The following is a 14,194-nucleotide window of genomic DNA, read 5'->3' as shown; positions in this document are numbered from 1 at the left end:
GACGGTGGGTGGCCGGGCAGAGGCGCTCCTCCCTTCCCAGATGGTGGGTGGCCGGGCAGAGGGGTTCCTCACTTCCCAGACGATGGGTGGCCGGGCAGGGGCACTCCTCACTTCTTCCCGGACGGGGCGGCCGGGCAGAGGCGCTCCTCACTTCTTCCCGGACGGGGGCGGCCGGGCAGAGGCGCTCCTCTCTTCTTCCCGGACGGGGCGGCCGGGCAGAGGCGCTCCTCACTTCTTCCCGGACGGGGCGGCCGGGCAGAGGCGCTCCTCACTTCCCAGACGGTGGGTGGCCGGGCAGAGGCGCTCCTCAGTTCCCAGACGGGGCGGCCGGGCAGAGGCACTGCTCACTTCCCAGACGGGGCGGCCGGGTAGAGGCACTCCTCACTTCCCAGACGGGGCGGCCGGGCAGAGGCGCTCCTCACTTCCCAGACGGGGCGGCCGGGCAGAGGCGCTCCTCACTTCCCAGACGGTGGGTGGCCGGGCAGAGGCGCTCCTCACTTCCCAGACGATGGGTGGCCGGGCAGGGGCACTCCTCACTTCTTCCCGGACGGGGCGGCCGGGCAGAGGCGCTCCTCACTTCTTCCCGGACGGGGGCGGCCGGGCAGAGGCGCTCCTCTCTTCTTCCCGGACGGGGCGGCCGGGCAGAGGCGCTCCTCACTTCTTCCCGGACGGGGCGGCCGGGCAGAGGCGCTCCTCACTTCTTCCCGGGCGGGGCGGCCGGGCAGAGGCGCTCCTCACTTCTTCCCGGGCGGGGCGGCCGGGCAGAGGCGCTCCTCACTTCCCAGACGATGGGTGGCCGGGCAGAGGCGCTCCTCACTTCCCAGACGGTGGGTGGCCGGGCAGAGGCGCTCCTCACTTCCCAGACGGGGCGGCCGGGCAGAGGCGCTCCTCACTTCCCAGACGGTGGGTGGCCGGGCAGAGGCGCTCCTCACTTCCCAGACGGTGGGTGGCCGGGCAGAGGCGCTCCTCACTTCCCAGACAGTGGGTGGCCGGGCAGAGGGGTTCCTCACTTCCCAGACGATGGGTGGCCGGGCAGGGGCACTCCTCACTTCTTCCCGGACGGGGCGGCCGGGCAGAGGCGCTCCTCACTTCTTCCCGGATGGGGGCGGCCGGGCAGAGGCGCTCCTCTCTTCTTCCCGGACGGGGCGGCCGGGCAGAGGCGCTCCTCACTTCTTCCCGGACGGGGCGGCCGGGCAGAGGCGCTCCTCACTTCTTCCCGGGCGGGGCGGCCGGGCAGAGGCGCTCCTCACTTCTTCCCGGGCGGGGCGGCCGGGCAGAGGCGCTCCTCACTTCTTCCCGGACGGGGCGGCCGGGCAGAGGCGCTCCTCACTTCCCAGACGATGGGTGGCCGGGCAGAGGCGCTCCTCACTTCCCAGACGGTGGGTGGCCGGGCAGAGGCGCTCCTCACTTCCCAGACGGGGCGGCCGGGCAGAGGCGCTCCTCACTTCCCAGACGGTGGGTGGCCGGGCAGAGGCGCTCCTCACTTCCCAGACGGTGGGTGGCCGGGCAGAGGGGTTCCTCACTTCCCAGACGGTGGGTGGCCGGGCAGAGGCGCTCCTCCCTTCCCAGACGGTGGGTGGCCGGGCAGAGGGGTTCCTCACTTCCCAGACGGTGGGTGGCCGGGCAGAGGCGCTCCTCCCTTCCCAGACGGTGGGTGGCCGGGCAGAGGCGCTCCTCACTTCCCAGACGGTGGGTGGCCGGGCAGAGGCGCTCCTCACTTCCCAGACGGTGGGTGGCCGGGCAGAGGCGCTCCTCACTTCCCAGACGGTGGGTGGCCGGGCAGAGGCGCTCCTCACTTCCCAGACGGTGGGTGGCCGGGCAGAGGCGCTCCTCACTTCCCAGACGGTGGGTGGCCGGGCAGAGGCGCTCCTCACTTCCCAGACGGTGGGTGGCCGGGCAGAGGCGCTCCTCACTTCCCAGACGGTGGGTGGCCGGGCAGAGGCGCTCCTCACTTCCCCGACGGTGGGTGGCCGGGCAGAGGCGCTCCTCACTTCCCAGACGGTGGGTGGCCGGGCAGAGGTGCTCCTCACTTCCCAGACGGTGGGTGGCCGGGCAGAGGCGCTCCTCACTTCCCAGACGGGGCGGCCGGGCAGAGGCGCTCCTCACCTCCCAGACGGGGCGGCCGGGCAGAGGTGCTCCTCACCTCCCAGACGGGGCGGCCGGGCAGAGACGCTCCCCACCTTCCAGATGGGGCGGCGGCCGGGCAGGGGCTGCAATCCCAGCACCCTGGCAGGCCAAGGCAGGCGGCCGGGGGGTAGAGGCTGCCGCGAGGCCAGACCACGCCACCGCCCTTCAGCCCGGGCAACACCGAGCACTGGGTGAGCGAGACTCCGCCTGTAGTCCCAGTACCTCGGGAGGCTGAGGCGGGCAGAGCACTCGGCGTCAGGAGCTGGCGACCAGCGTGGCCAAGATGGCGAACGCGTGCCTGCATCCAAAGGAGAAAAGGCAGGCAGCGGTGGCGGGCGCCGGCAGTCCCAGGCAGTCCGCGGCGCGGGCAGCAGCAAGCCGAGTAGATTGTAGCCTGGGCCAGAGAGGGAAAGAAAGAAAGAAAGAAAGAAAGGAAGAAAGAAAGGGAGGGAGGGAGGGAGGGAGGGAGGGAGGGAGGGAGGGAGGAGGTGGTTTTTGGTCTTTTGAGAAGGAGTCTTGCTCTTTCCCCCAGGCTGGAGTGCAGTGGTGTGATCTCGGCTCACTGCAAGCTCCGCCTCCCAGGTTCACGCCATTCTCCTGTCTCAGCCTCCCGAGTAGCTGGGACTACAGGCACCCGCCACCATGCCTGGCTAATTTTTTGTATTTTTTAGTAGAGACGGGGTCTCACCGTGTTAGCCAGGATGGTCTCGATCTCCTGACCTCGTGATCCGCCTGCCTCAGCCTCCCAAAGTGCTGGGATTACAGGTGTGAGCCACTGTGCCCCGCCAGGTACCTGTTTTTTGTAGGCTCAGTATACACTGTGAGCTCGTGCTCTGCTAAGTATGCTCTGGTAGAGGACGGGACATAGGCAAATCTCTGGGCTTCAGGCATTCAACATCTTTTGGACTAAGTAAAATATATATGATTCGATGAATAGTGACCTTTGAAGAACAGGTAAGATTTAGAGAAGTCACGAGCAGAATGTGCTACTTGGGCCTCAGTTTGTACAGCTTTAAAATGAGAGCATTATACGTAGATGATCTAAAGACCCCTCTTAGGACTGATCCTGCAAGTTAAGAAACATCCAAAGAGAGAAAATTAGGCTTCACAAGCTTAATGAAAAATAATGAGAATGTTTTTGGAGAAGTCAAAATCCCTTTGTTTTCCCTTTTTGGTATCCCTTACAAGGCCTTTGATCATTTACTTGTGTTCAGATATCTTGAAGGGCTATGGAACATACTGTCCCCCTATTAATTAATATGCATTTAGCTAATGCCTTTTAATGTTTAATTTAAAATACAGCAGAAATTAAAACTTGAAGAAAATCACTCAAATTTGTGTCAGTTGACACCTAACAAGTATGCTTGAATATATGGCAAGGTATTCTTTGCCCTAAATTATCCCTTAGTAAAGAGGGAGTTGCCTTCATTTGAGTCCTTATGAAACCTCTGAAGGTGAGGGGTGCCTTCTCAATTACTTTGAACAACAAACTACTGTTTTGGGATGATAAGCTATTATCATCAATTAGTGCTACTTTTTGGATGCCTATAGGGATTTCCTGACAGAAGCAGTGGAAAAACAGGCAGAGAAATTTAACAGTTTGGTGTTGGATGCCTTAAAATAAGCCTTTTTTTTTTTTTTTTTTGAGATGGAGTCTCACTCTGTCGCCCAAGCTGGAGTACAGTGGTGCAGTCTCAACTCACTGCAACCTCCGCCTCCTGGGTTCAAGCAATTTTCTGCCTCAGCCTCCCGAGTAGCTGGGATTACAGGCGCCCACCACCACGCTTGGCTAATTTTTGTATTTTTAGTAGAGGTGGGGTTTCACCATCTTGGCCAGGCTGGTCTTGAACTCCTGACCTTGTGATCCACCCGCCTCGGCCTCCCAAAGTGCTGGGATTACAGGGGTGAGCCACTGCACCCAGCCCAAAATAAGCCTTTAAGTGACCATTTGGAAAAAAAATACCAGGCTTTGAGCAGAGGAATGGCACAATCTTTTTGTTTAATTAATTAATTAATTAAGTTAGTTTTTAGAGCTGGGGTGTGGCTCTGTTGCCCAGACTGGAGGGCAGTGGTGTGATCATGGCTCACTGTGGCATCGACCTCCTGGATATCAGCAATCCTCCCACCTCAGCTTCCCCAGTCCTTTTGTTTTATAAAAACAAGGACCCCTCTGGATGCTGAGTTGAGAATAGACTCTAATGGGCAGCAGTAGAAGTAAGGATACCTGTCAGTAATCCTGGTTGCAGGATGCTGGCAGTGGTAGTGGATGTGTTGAGAAGTAGTCTGATTCTGACTGTATTTTGAAAGTAGAGCCAACAGAATTTTTTTGTTGTTGGATTTGGATGTTGGGTATGAGAAAGAGATGAATCAAATATTTATTAAATCCTTTAAAATCAAGCACACTTCACCCTCCCTTACCTAACAATTCCTCTTCTAAAATTTAGTTTAAGAAAACAATCGTGTGTAAAGATGTTTGTAAATACAAGAATAGTTATCATAGTAATATATCACAGTAATGAAGATCTAAAAACATGCAAATAATAATGGAGAATCAGCCAAATAAATGCTGGTAAATCCTTTCAGTAGAGTACTATGCAGCCATTAAAATGATCTACAAGTATGTTTTTGGACAAGGAAATGCATTACAAGTTTATTTCCAGGTTTAGTTTTTGTATGTATTTTGCCGGGAATTTGAGGTTTCTTTTTTGTTTTTCAAAATTAGTTTTCAATACTGGGAGTATTTTAATGGGAAATCATTAGAGGGTATCAGAAACTACTGGTTGCTGCTTTAGTAATGTAGAAAGCTTTCATGTTAACTTTTGATTGGTGAATATTTTGTATCTCTACTTTCAAAGGTAGTTACCTTGTTTTCCTACAATCAAATTGTTGCTAAGGAAATTTTATTTTCTTGCTCTCTTTCAGTGAATTAACTAAGGTAATTTTTGAAAGAAGTTGAATCATTTATTACCTGTTGCATTCTGACATGTATCAGAAGTTGGCAAGTTAAGTGTAATTTAAAATAGTACAAAATTTTATCAAAAAGCTTTGCCATTTCAGAGTAGTTATTTATCTTCCCTTATGTATCATATATGTAACCCCCTAAATAAATGGCATATACTAGAAGAATCATTCCTGTATAACTGTCTGTATAAATGGTTGAAATGAAATCAACCATATGGATCCATAAACTTATTTGATCCATAAGAACACTTCTCTTTGGTTCACTGAGTGAGTTTGGTTTGCTTTGTTCAGATTTTAAATCAATTTTTATTTAAGTGTTCATAAGATGGAAAATACAAGACTTTTTCTAGGCTCATTTCTCTGCTATAAATTATTTGCTTCATGTATTTCTTTTTTTTTTTTTTTTTTGAGACGGAGTCTCACTCTGTCGCTCAGGCTGGAGTGCAGTGGCGCCATCTCGGCTCACTGCAAGCTCCGCCTCCCGGGTTCACGCCATTCTCCTGCCTCAGCCTCTCCGAGTAGCTGGGACTACAGGCGCCCGCCACCACGCCTGGCTAATTTTTTGTATTTTTAGTAGAGATGGGGTTTCACCGTGGTCTCGATCTCCTGACCTCATGATCTGCCCGCCTCGGCCTCCCAAAGTGCTGGGATTACAAGCGTGAGCCACCACGCCCGGCCTGCTTCATGTATTTCTATCACACCAAATCTATTATCTGTTCAATCACAAACATTAATTGGAAAATTGAGGATCACAAACTCCTGTTCTTGGTCCTCTCCTGCCATCTGTCTTCCTCCTTCCCCCATGTTTCCCCTCAAATCTCTTGTGATTAAAAAAAACGTTTTTGAAATTACTAAATAATAAAATAGAATCTTTTATGCACAGTTCTGTGACTTCTGATACATATACTGAGTCATGTAACAGTTACAATACAGAATAGTTCCATCATCCCAGTTATATCTCTTTATAGTCACACAGTCCCCTGGCATCCACTGATCTATAGTTTTGTCTTTTTGAGGATGTTTTATGAAAGGAATAATTTTGAGACTGGCTTCTTTTTTTTTTTTTTTTAACAGAGTCTCGCTCTGTCACCCAGGCTGGAGTGCAGTGGCATGATCTCAACTCACTGCTAGCTCTGCTTCCCAGATTCACGCCATTCTCCTGCCTCAGCCTCTCAAGTAGCTGGGACTACAGGCACCCACCACCACGCCTGGCTAATTTTTTGTATTTTTAGTAGAGACGGAGTTTCACTGTGTTAGCCAGGATGGTCTCGATCTCCTGACCTTGTGATCCACTCGCCTCGGCCTCCCAAAGTGCTGGGATTACAGGTGTGAGCCACTGTGCCCAGCCCATGCCTGGGTAATTTTTAAATTATTTTTTGTAGAGATGAGGTCTCATACTGTGTTGCCTATGCTTGTTTCACACTCCTGGGCTCATCTCCCACATCAGCAGTAACTCTGTGTTTAGCCTTTTGAGGAAAACTGTCAATGTGTTTTCTAAAGTGGTTGCACCATTTTACAATCCCTTCAGCACTGTATGAGGGTTCTAATTTAACTACATTTTATCAACATTTGTTACTGCCCATGTTGTCATCTAGTGGGTGTCAAGTGGTATCTCATTGTGATTTTGATTTGTATTTTCCTAGACTGATGATGTGAAGCATCTTTTCTTGTGCTTATTGACCATTTGCATATATTCTTTGGGGAAATATGTATTCTGATTCTTTGCCCATTTTAAAATTGTTATTTATCTTTTTATTGTTGAATTGTAATAGTTCTTTATGTGTTCTGGACACAAATCCCTTCTCAGGCATATAATTTGCAGATGTTTTCTCCCATTTTTTGGTTTGTCTTTCACTTTCTTGGTGGTGTCCTTTGAAGCACAAAAATTTTTAATTTGGATGGAGTCCAGTTTATCTATTTTTGGTGGTGATGTTTGTACTTTTGGTGTTGTGTCTAGGAAACCACTACTTAACCCAAGGCCATGAAGATTTACACCTTTGTTTTGTTCTAAGAATTTTATGGTTTTAGCTCATACATTTAGATCTGATTCATTTTGAATTGATTTTTGAGAACGGCATATGGTAGGTATCCAACTTCATTCTTTTGCATGTGGATATCCAGTTGCCTGAGCACCATTTGCTGAGAAGACTCTTATTTCCTCACTGAATTGTCTTGGCACCCTTGTCAAAAATCAGTTTCCCATAAACATTGTATTTCTGAATAATTCTGTTCTATTCATCTATGTGTCCATTTTTATGCCAGTACTACATTGTCTTACGATTGTAGCATTTAGTTTTGAAATTGGGAAGTGGGGGTCCTCCAACTTTGTTCTTTTTTAAGATTGTTTTGGCTAGAATGAGATTTTATAAACATAAATTGGAGAAAGTAACTCCATGCTTGAAATATTCAAATCAGTGATACCTGACTACGTCTGTCATAAAATTCATATCTTTAACTTGACCCACAAGATTTATGATCTGACCTCTGTCCAGTTTGACCTTTCACCCACTTTCCCTCTTGGTCACTGCCTTGCAGCTTCATTGGCCTACTTCCTGCTTCTTTTTTTTTTTCTGAGACAAGAATGTCTCTCTCTCACCCAGGATGGAGTGCAGTGGCGTGATCTTGGCTCACTGCAACCTCCGTCTTCCAGATTCAAACAATTCTCCTGCCTCAGCCTCCTGAGTAGCTGGGATTACAGGCATGTGCCACCACGGCCGGCTAATTTTTGTATTTTTAGTAGAGACAGGGTTTCACTGTTTTGGTCAGGCTGGTCTCAAACTCTTGACCTCAGGTGATCCACCCGCCTTGGCCTCCCAAAGTTCTGGGATCACAAGCGTGAGCCACCATGCCTGGCCTACTTCCTGCTTCTTGAATGCGTTAAAACGCCTTCCTGTTACATGGCTTTTGCATATCTACGTACTTTTTCTTGGAATGCTCTTCTCTTCACTAATTCCTACTCATTCTTCAGGTCTTAGCCTAAATGCCATTTTAAAAGAAAGACTGTTCTTTTTATTCTTAAAATATTGCTTTATCTTTTCCCAGTTAGAAAAGCAACATACAAGTTCTTTAGAGCAAGCTTGAAAAATAAAGAAAAGCATGGCCACACACACACACACACGGAAACCACAGGACAAGCATTTAATGTTGTAGTGCCATCAAATGTCAGCTTGTTATTGGTCCTTTGGGTTTTTCGTTTTTTCTGTTTGGAAGCCTGCAGAATTTTTCGTGCTTGGAATTGCCAAGATGTGTCCAGATTGGGTCTATTATCATTTGTTTTGCTCTATAGATGTATAGACCCTTACATCTATAGTGTCTGTTTACATTCAGGGAAGTTTTTGTTTGTTTGTTTTTGTTTGTTTTTGGAGGTGGAGTGTCGCTCTGTCGCCCAGGTCAGAGTGCAGTGGCAGGATCTCAGCTCACTGGAAGCTCCACCTTCCGGGTTCATGCCATTCTCCTGCCTCAGCCTCCCGAGTAGCTGGGACTACAGGTGCCAGCCAACACGCCTGGCTAATTTTTTGTATATTTAGTAGAGATGGGGTTTCACCTTTGCAAGGATGGTCTCGATCTCCTGACCTCATGTCTGCTCACCTTGGCCTCCCAAAGTGCTAGGATTACAGGTGTGAGCCTCCGCGCCCAGCCGGAAGCTTTCTTTCTTTGAATCTGTAATATGGTTTTACTTTCTTTAACCAAAATGTTATTGTATAATAGGATTGACTCTTCTCTGTTTTCTACATTATTCTCTTTTCTTGCCGTTGTTTCCCTTTCTTTCTACCTGGCTCCTTTTGAATTGAATATTAGGATATCATCTTAAGTGTGTCTTTTTTTTTTTTTTTTGAGACAGAGTCTCGCTGTCGCCCAGGCTGGAGTGCAATGGCGCGATTTCGGCTCACTGCAGACTCCGCCCCCCAGGGTTCACGCCATTCTCCTGCCTCAGCCTCCTGAGTAACTGGGACTACAGGCGCCCGCCACCTCGCCCGGCTAATTTTTTTTTGTATTTTTCGTAGAGACGGGGTTTCACCGTGTTAGCCAGGATAGTCTCGATCTCCTGACCTCGTGATCCGCCCGCCTCGGCCTCCCAAAGTGCTGGGATTACAGGCGTGAGCCAACGTGCCCGGCCAAGTGTGTCTTTTAACATAATGGATACAATGTTCTGCATAGACTTTTTTTTTTTTTTTTTTTTTTTGAGACAGAGTCTTGCTCTGTCGCCCAAACTGGAGTGCAATGGCGTGAACCCGGCTCACTGCAAGCTCCGCTTCCCAGGTTCATGCCATTCTCCTGCATAGACATTTTAATGCTATATTGCCACCAATTATCTTAATACTTTTTTTTGCAGTTTTTTCTTATTAAGCTGATATTTTAATCTCAACCTAGTCTTTGTGATTCTTTGTTGAAGCTTTATATAGTGCCTGGCACAAAACTATGTGCTCAAACATACATTGAATGAGTGATTAAAAGATTATAAACATGAATAAATAAGAACCAGTTCTTAGTTGTTGTATTCTACTGAGACTGTCAAAGTATTTCTCTAGTAATGAATTCCTTTTTTTAAAAAAAGCTGTATTGAAGTGTAATTTATATATATAGTATGTGAACTTCCAAAATCTGAGACAGGTATCAGTTAATTTAGAAAGTTTATTTTGCTAAGGTTGGGGAACACGCCTGTGGAACAGCCTCAGGAAGTCCTGATGACATGTGCCCAAGGTGGTTGAGATACAACTTGGTTTTATACATTTTAGGGAGACATGAGACATCAATCAATATATGTAAGAAGTACGTTGGTTCTGTTTGGAAAGGTGGGACAGCTCGAAGCAAAGGCAGGAAGACTTGAAGCGGGGAAGGGGCTTCCAGGTCACTGATAGGTGAGAGACGCACAGTTGCATTCTTTTGAGTTTCTGATTAGCCTTTCCAAAGGAGGCAATCATATATGCATCTATCTGTCTGACTGAGACTGATACCTGTCTCAGATTTTGGAGGTTCACATACTATATATATAAATTACGCTTCAATAAAGCTTTTTTTAAAAAAAAGGAATTCATTACTAGAAAAATACTTTGACAGTGAGCAGAGGGATGACTTTCAATAGAATGAGCAGAATTTGAATAGAATGAATACTAGTGAGCAGAGGGATGACTTTGAATAGAATGGGAGGCAGGTTTGCCATATCAGTTCCCAGCTTGACTTTTCCCTTTAGCTTAGTGATTTGGGGCCCCAAGGTTTATTTTCCTTTCACAAGTATGAGGGTGTAATTCAATAATTTTTTAGTAGATTTTATAGGGTTGTACAACTATGACAACAGTTCAGTTTTAGAACAGTTCAGTCACTGCAAAAAGTTCCTTCATGTAAGCTTGCACTTAAATCCCTGCTTTTTCACTCTGCTATCTCTATAAATTTGCCTTGTTATTTAAATGTATGCTGATGTTACTCTCATATATATATGTATATACACACACACTTTTAGGATTGTTTATATCTAAACAACTTTAATGAAGTATATATAGTGTAAAGTATATGTACTTTATTTAAGTATATATACTTAAAGTATATATACTGCCTTTGCTTCGAGCTGTCCCACCTTTCCAAACGGAACCAATGTACTTCTTACATATATTGATTGATGTCTCATGTCTCCCTAAAATGTATAAAACCAAGCTGTATCTCAACCACCTTGGGCACATGTCATCAGGACTTCCTGAGGCTGTTTCACAGGCGTGTTCCCCAACCTTGGCAAAATAAACTTTCTAAATTAACTGATACCTGTCTCAGATTTTGGAAGTTCACATACTATATATAAATTACACTTCAATACAGCTTTTTTTTAAAAAAAAGCATGCACACACTTTATAATTGTTTTCATTTTTAAGCATGGCTTTCTAGGAGTTGCCTTCCTGTCTGCATAGCTTAGTGATCAGTGGTCACCCAGTGCTTGGACAGTGGTTGCCTCAGACATCTTGAGCCAGTAAGGCGTTCGTCCTCTGCCAGTAGATCTCTGTGGGTAGGGAGCATATACAAAGTTTAGGCTGTTTTCGGATCTGCCGTCTTTTACTTTCCACCCAGTCCTTTCATGTCTCCTCTGTACCTGCATGCCACTTCTGGGTTGGCCAACAAATGTGCCCCACCCGGACTGCAACCTCCGCCTTCTAGAGCTGTTCACCCTCTCACTCACTTCCCACCTGCTCCATCACTTACTCTGACAGTGCAGGTGGTCCTGTGTGTTCTTCCCCACTCCAAACTCAGTGAACTCCCTTCCACTCCAGCAGCAAAGCTGTCAGTCCTAATGGTTTGCCTTGCCCTGCTCTGCCTTGCAGAACCTCTGTACCTACTGAATGGGTAGATGAGGTGGGAGTAACCTTACACAGACTCTCATTGTTCTTACCCACCTTTTAGCAGTTTTTCAAGCATAAATGCTTCTCAGGTTGTTGTATTCTTCTGGTGGATTTCCAGAGCACTGAAAGGGTTGTTTTGCCCATTTCACCCAGCTTTATCATTGGTTTTTGGGGAGAGGAATTAACTACCTTCTCACTAGGCTGTAGCTGGAAGTCTTCCCTCTCAGAATGTATTTTTTAGTGTAGTTAGTCATTTCCCCAGGTATATTTACTGTATCCTTAGGGTTCTCCAGAAAAACAATACCAAACCCCTGTATTAGGGTTTTACAGAAAAACAACCAGTAGTCAGGGCAAGGCAAACCATTAGGACTGGTTGCTTTGCTAGTGGGTCGGAAGGGATCTCACTGAATTTAGAGTGGTGGATAACACGCATGCCCACTCTGTATATGGGGAGGGGCCGAGGGCAGGGAGAGAAAGAGACTGATCTTAAGGAATTCACTTACGCGATTGTGGGGCTTTCAAGTCTGAAATTCATAGGGCAGTTGGGCAGAGATGAGTTGATGTTGCAGTCTTGTTGCCAGACCAAACTGAGGGTCTGGTTGCTATTTCTTGTGGCCCAATAACGAGATGCAGATGAACTGGGGAGGAAGACAGTTTTTATTTCTGTAACTGTTACAGGGAGGCCTGGAAATTATCACCAGACCAACTTAAAATTACAAAGTTTTTCTGAGCTTATGTACCTTCTAACCTATATGTCTGCATGTAAGTGTGCCTTCATCTAAAGATGTAAGTGATTAATTTCTTTTAATCTGTAACTAAAGTCTGAGTCCTGAAGCCCTTCTTCTGGAGCCTCAGTAAGTTTACTTAATCTAAATGGGTCTAGGTTCTGGGGTGATTACCCTTATCTTGTGTCCTGCTAAATCACGGAGATTTGAGGAGTTCCTTCAGACCTCCAGTAAACTTGTTTGTGGAGGCCTGGGGAGTTTCTTCAGACCCCTAATAAAACTTGTTTAATCCTAAATGGTTCCTGTTAAGAATTCCTTCGTTATTTTGTCACGCTTTAAGGCCCAGGAAAGGCCTAGGCAAAACTCTTGGTGCGCTTTTGTTACATTCCAGCCTTTGTATAACAGCACTGATTTTTTTTTTTTTTTTTTTTTAGCTTTTAATATGTAACTTAACCACTCAGTACTGAAACAGTTGTTATGGAGGCCTGCGTTAGTGAGACGTGGCCTGCCACAGTCTTAACTCCAGATTCTGCTGGGTAGCAGGCTGGACACACAGGCAGGGTTTCTATGTTGTAGTTCTTTTCCAGGAAACCTCAGTCTTTGCTCTTAAAGCCTTTACCTGTTAGATGAGGCCTTCCTATATTATGGAGGGTAATCCACTTTACTAGAAATCTGTTGATTTAAATGTTAATCACATCTAAAATATACCTTCACAGCCATATCTAGATTGGTTTTTGACCAAAAACTGGGCACCAAAGTCTAGCCAAGTTGACTCATAAAATTAACTGTCACACTTGCCTTCTGAGGATTCAGGGTAAATTATTTTGGTGTAGATGTAGTCTGGTTGCTGTCTGTTTCCCACTGTATACCCTTGCTCTAGCTAAACAAGCAGCTCCAGCTGTTTCATATACATGCTTTTGCTTTTGCACATCTATGTCCTTGGTCATAGTGTACCTGCAGCATAGAGTGCTTGCTGTGTCCAGATCTTACCTGTCCTTCTGAGGATTAGATCACAGATACTTATACATACAATTTTCTTTGCAGCCTATACACTAGCTCTCCTAAACTTCTTCCTGTCACCTAATTATGCTGTGTTCTGTCTTGCCATTGTGCTTTTGCACACAAGTTCCTTTGGTTTAGAATATCCCTCCCTCCCTCTCTCTTTTCTTTTCTTTTTTAAAGAGACAGGGTCTCAGTATGTTGCCTGGGCTGGTCTCGAACTCCTGAGCTCAAATGATCCTCCCATCTCGGTCTCCCAAAGAGCTGTGATTACAGGCGTAAGCTGCTGCACCTGGTCCTTCCTTCCTACTTTCTGTAAAACTTTTACAGCTTCCTCAGGTCAATTACATGCTCCTTTTCATTATGCTCCCGTTGTCCCTTTGCGTATTTCCACAGAGGCACTCATCACATTTTATTGTTGTTGTTTACATATCTGTCTGTCAAAAGACTTTGTTTTCCAAGAGCAGAGGTTACTATACTGTTTTCCTTTTCAAAGTTGGTCCTCAGTCGAGCCTGAGTATCCGGCCTGTAGTACCTAAATAAATCGTGGTATAATAAACTGAATCTCTGTTAAAGATTTGGAAATTGTTTCATATTTCTTCTGTAATTTCTCATTGTTAGAATGTGGAGATAATGACGGCTTGGAGATGAAATAAGTCTGAATAGCAGAGATCAGCCTTGGGTTGGACTCCAGACGTTCCTGGGCTTATTAAATATTTGGTTGACTCACTGATATAAATAGTTTTATTTATTTTCCATTCTTTACCAGGTACATAGCTTCAAAATTACTGCATTAACAAAAGCTGTTTCTGATTATAAACATTGATTTATTTTTACTCAAATTTGTATATACTGTATATACTGAGTAAAACAAATTTTACTTTTTTTTTTTTTTTTTATGAGACAGAGTCTTGCTTTGTTGCCTAGGCTGGAGTGCAGTGGCACGATCTCGGCTCACTGCAAGCTCTGCCTCCCGGATTCATGCCATTCTCCTGCCTCAGCCTCCTGAGTAGCTGGGACTACAGGCACCTGCCACCACGACCAGCTAATTTTTTTTTG

The 14,194-nt window shown here is 46.5% G+C and overlaps 1 protein-coding gene and 1 long non-coding RNA gene across 10 annotated transcripts in view; one reads left to right on the top strand and one right to left on the bottom strand.

The window, feature by feature from the left end:
- The window catches only part of TPST1 (tyrosylprotein sulfotransferase 1), a 149,248-nt gene that overhangs the window by 25,485 nt on the left and 109,569 nt on the right, over window positions 1-14,194 (top strand). The gene's annotated exons all lie outside the window — the stretch shown is intronic.
- Window positions 10,915-14,194, bottom strand: part of LOC134731331 (uncharacterized) — a 49,444-nt gene continuing 46,164 nt past the window's right edge. Inside the window, exons 2-3 of the long non-coding RNA XR_010113515.1 lie at window positions 11,915-12,049; window positions 10,915-11,074 (exon numbers count right to left, since the gene is read on the bottom strand). This is a non-coding gene — a long non-coding RNA (uncharacterized lncRNA). The remainder of the gene's footprint in view (window positions 11,075-11,914; window positions 12,050-14,194) is intronic.

This window comes from Symphalangus syndactylus, chromosome 9 (genome assembly GCF_028878055.3).
Source record: "Symphalangus syndactylus isolate Jambi chromosome 9, NHGRI_mSymSyn1-v2.1_pri, whole genome shotgun sequence".
Lineage (NCBI taxonomy): Eukaryota > Metazoa > Chordata > Mammalia > Primates > Hylobatidae > Symphalangus > Symphalangus syndactylus.
The sequence above is the reverse complement of the archived record's forward strand: the minus strand, read 5'-3'. Positions and strand labels throughout refer to the sequence as shown.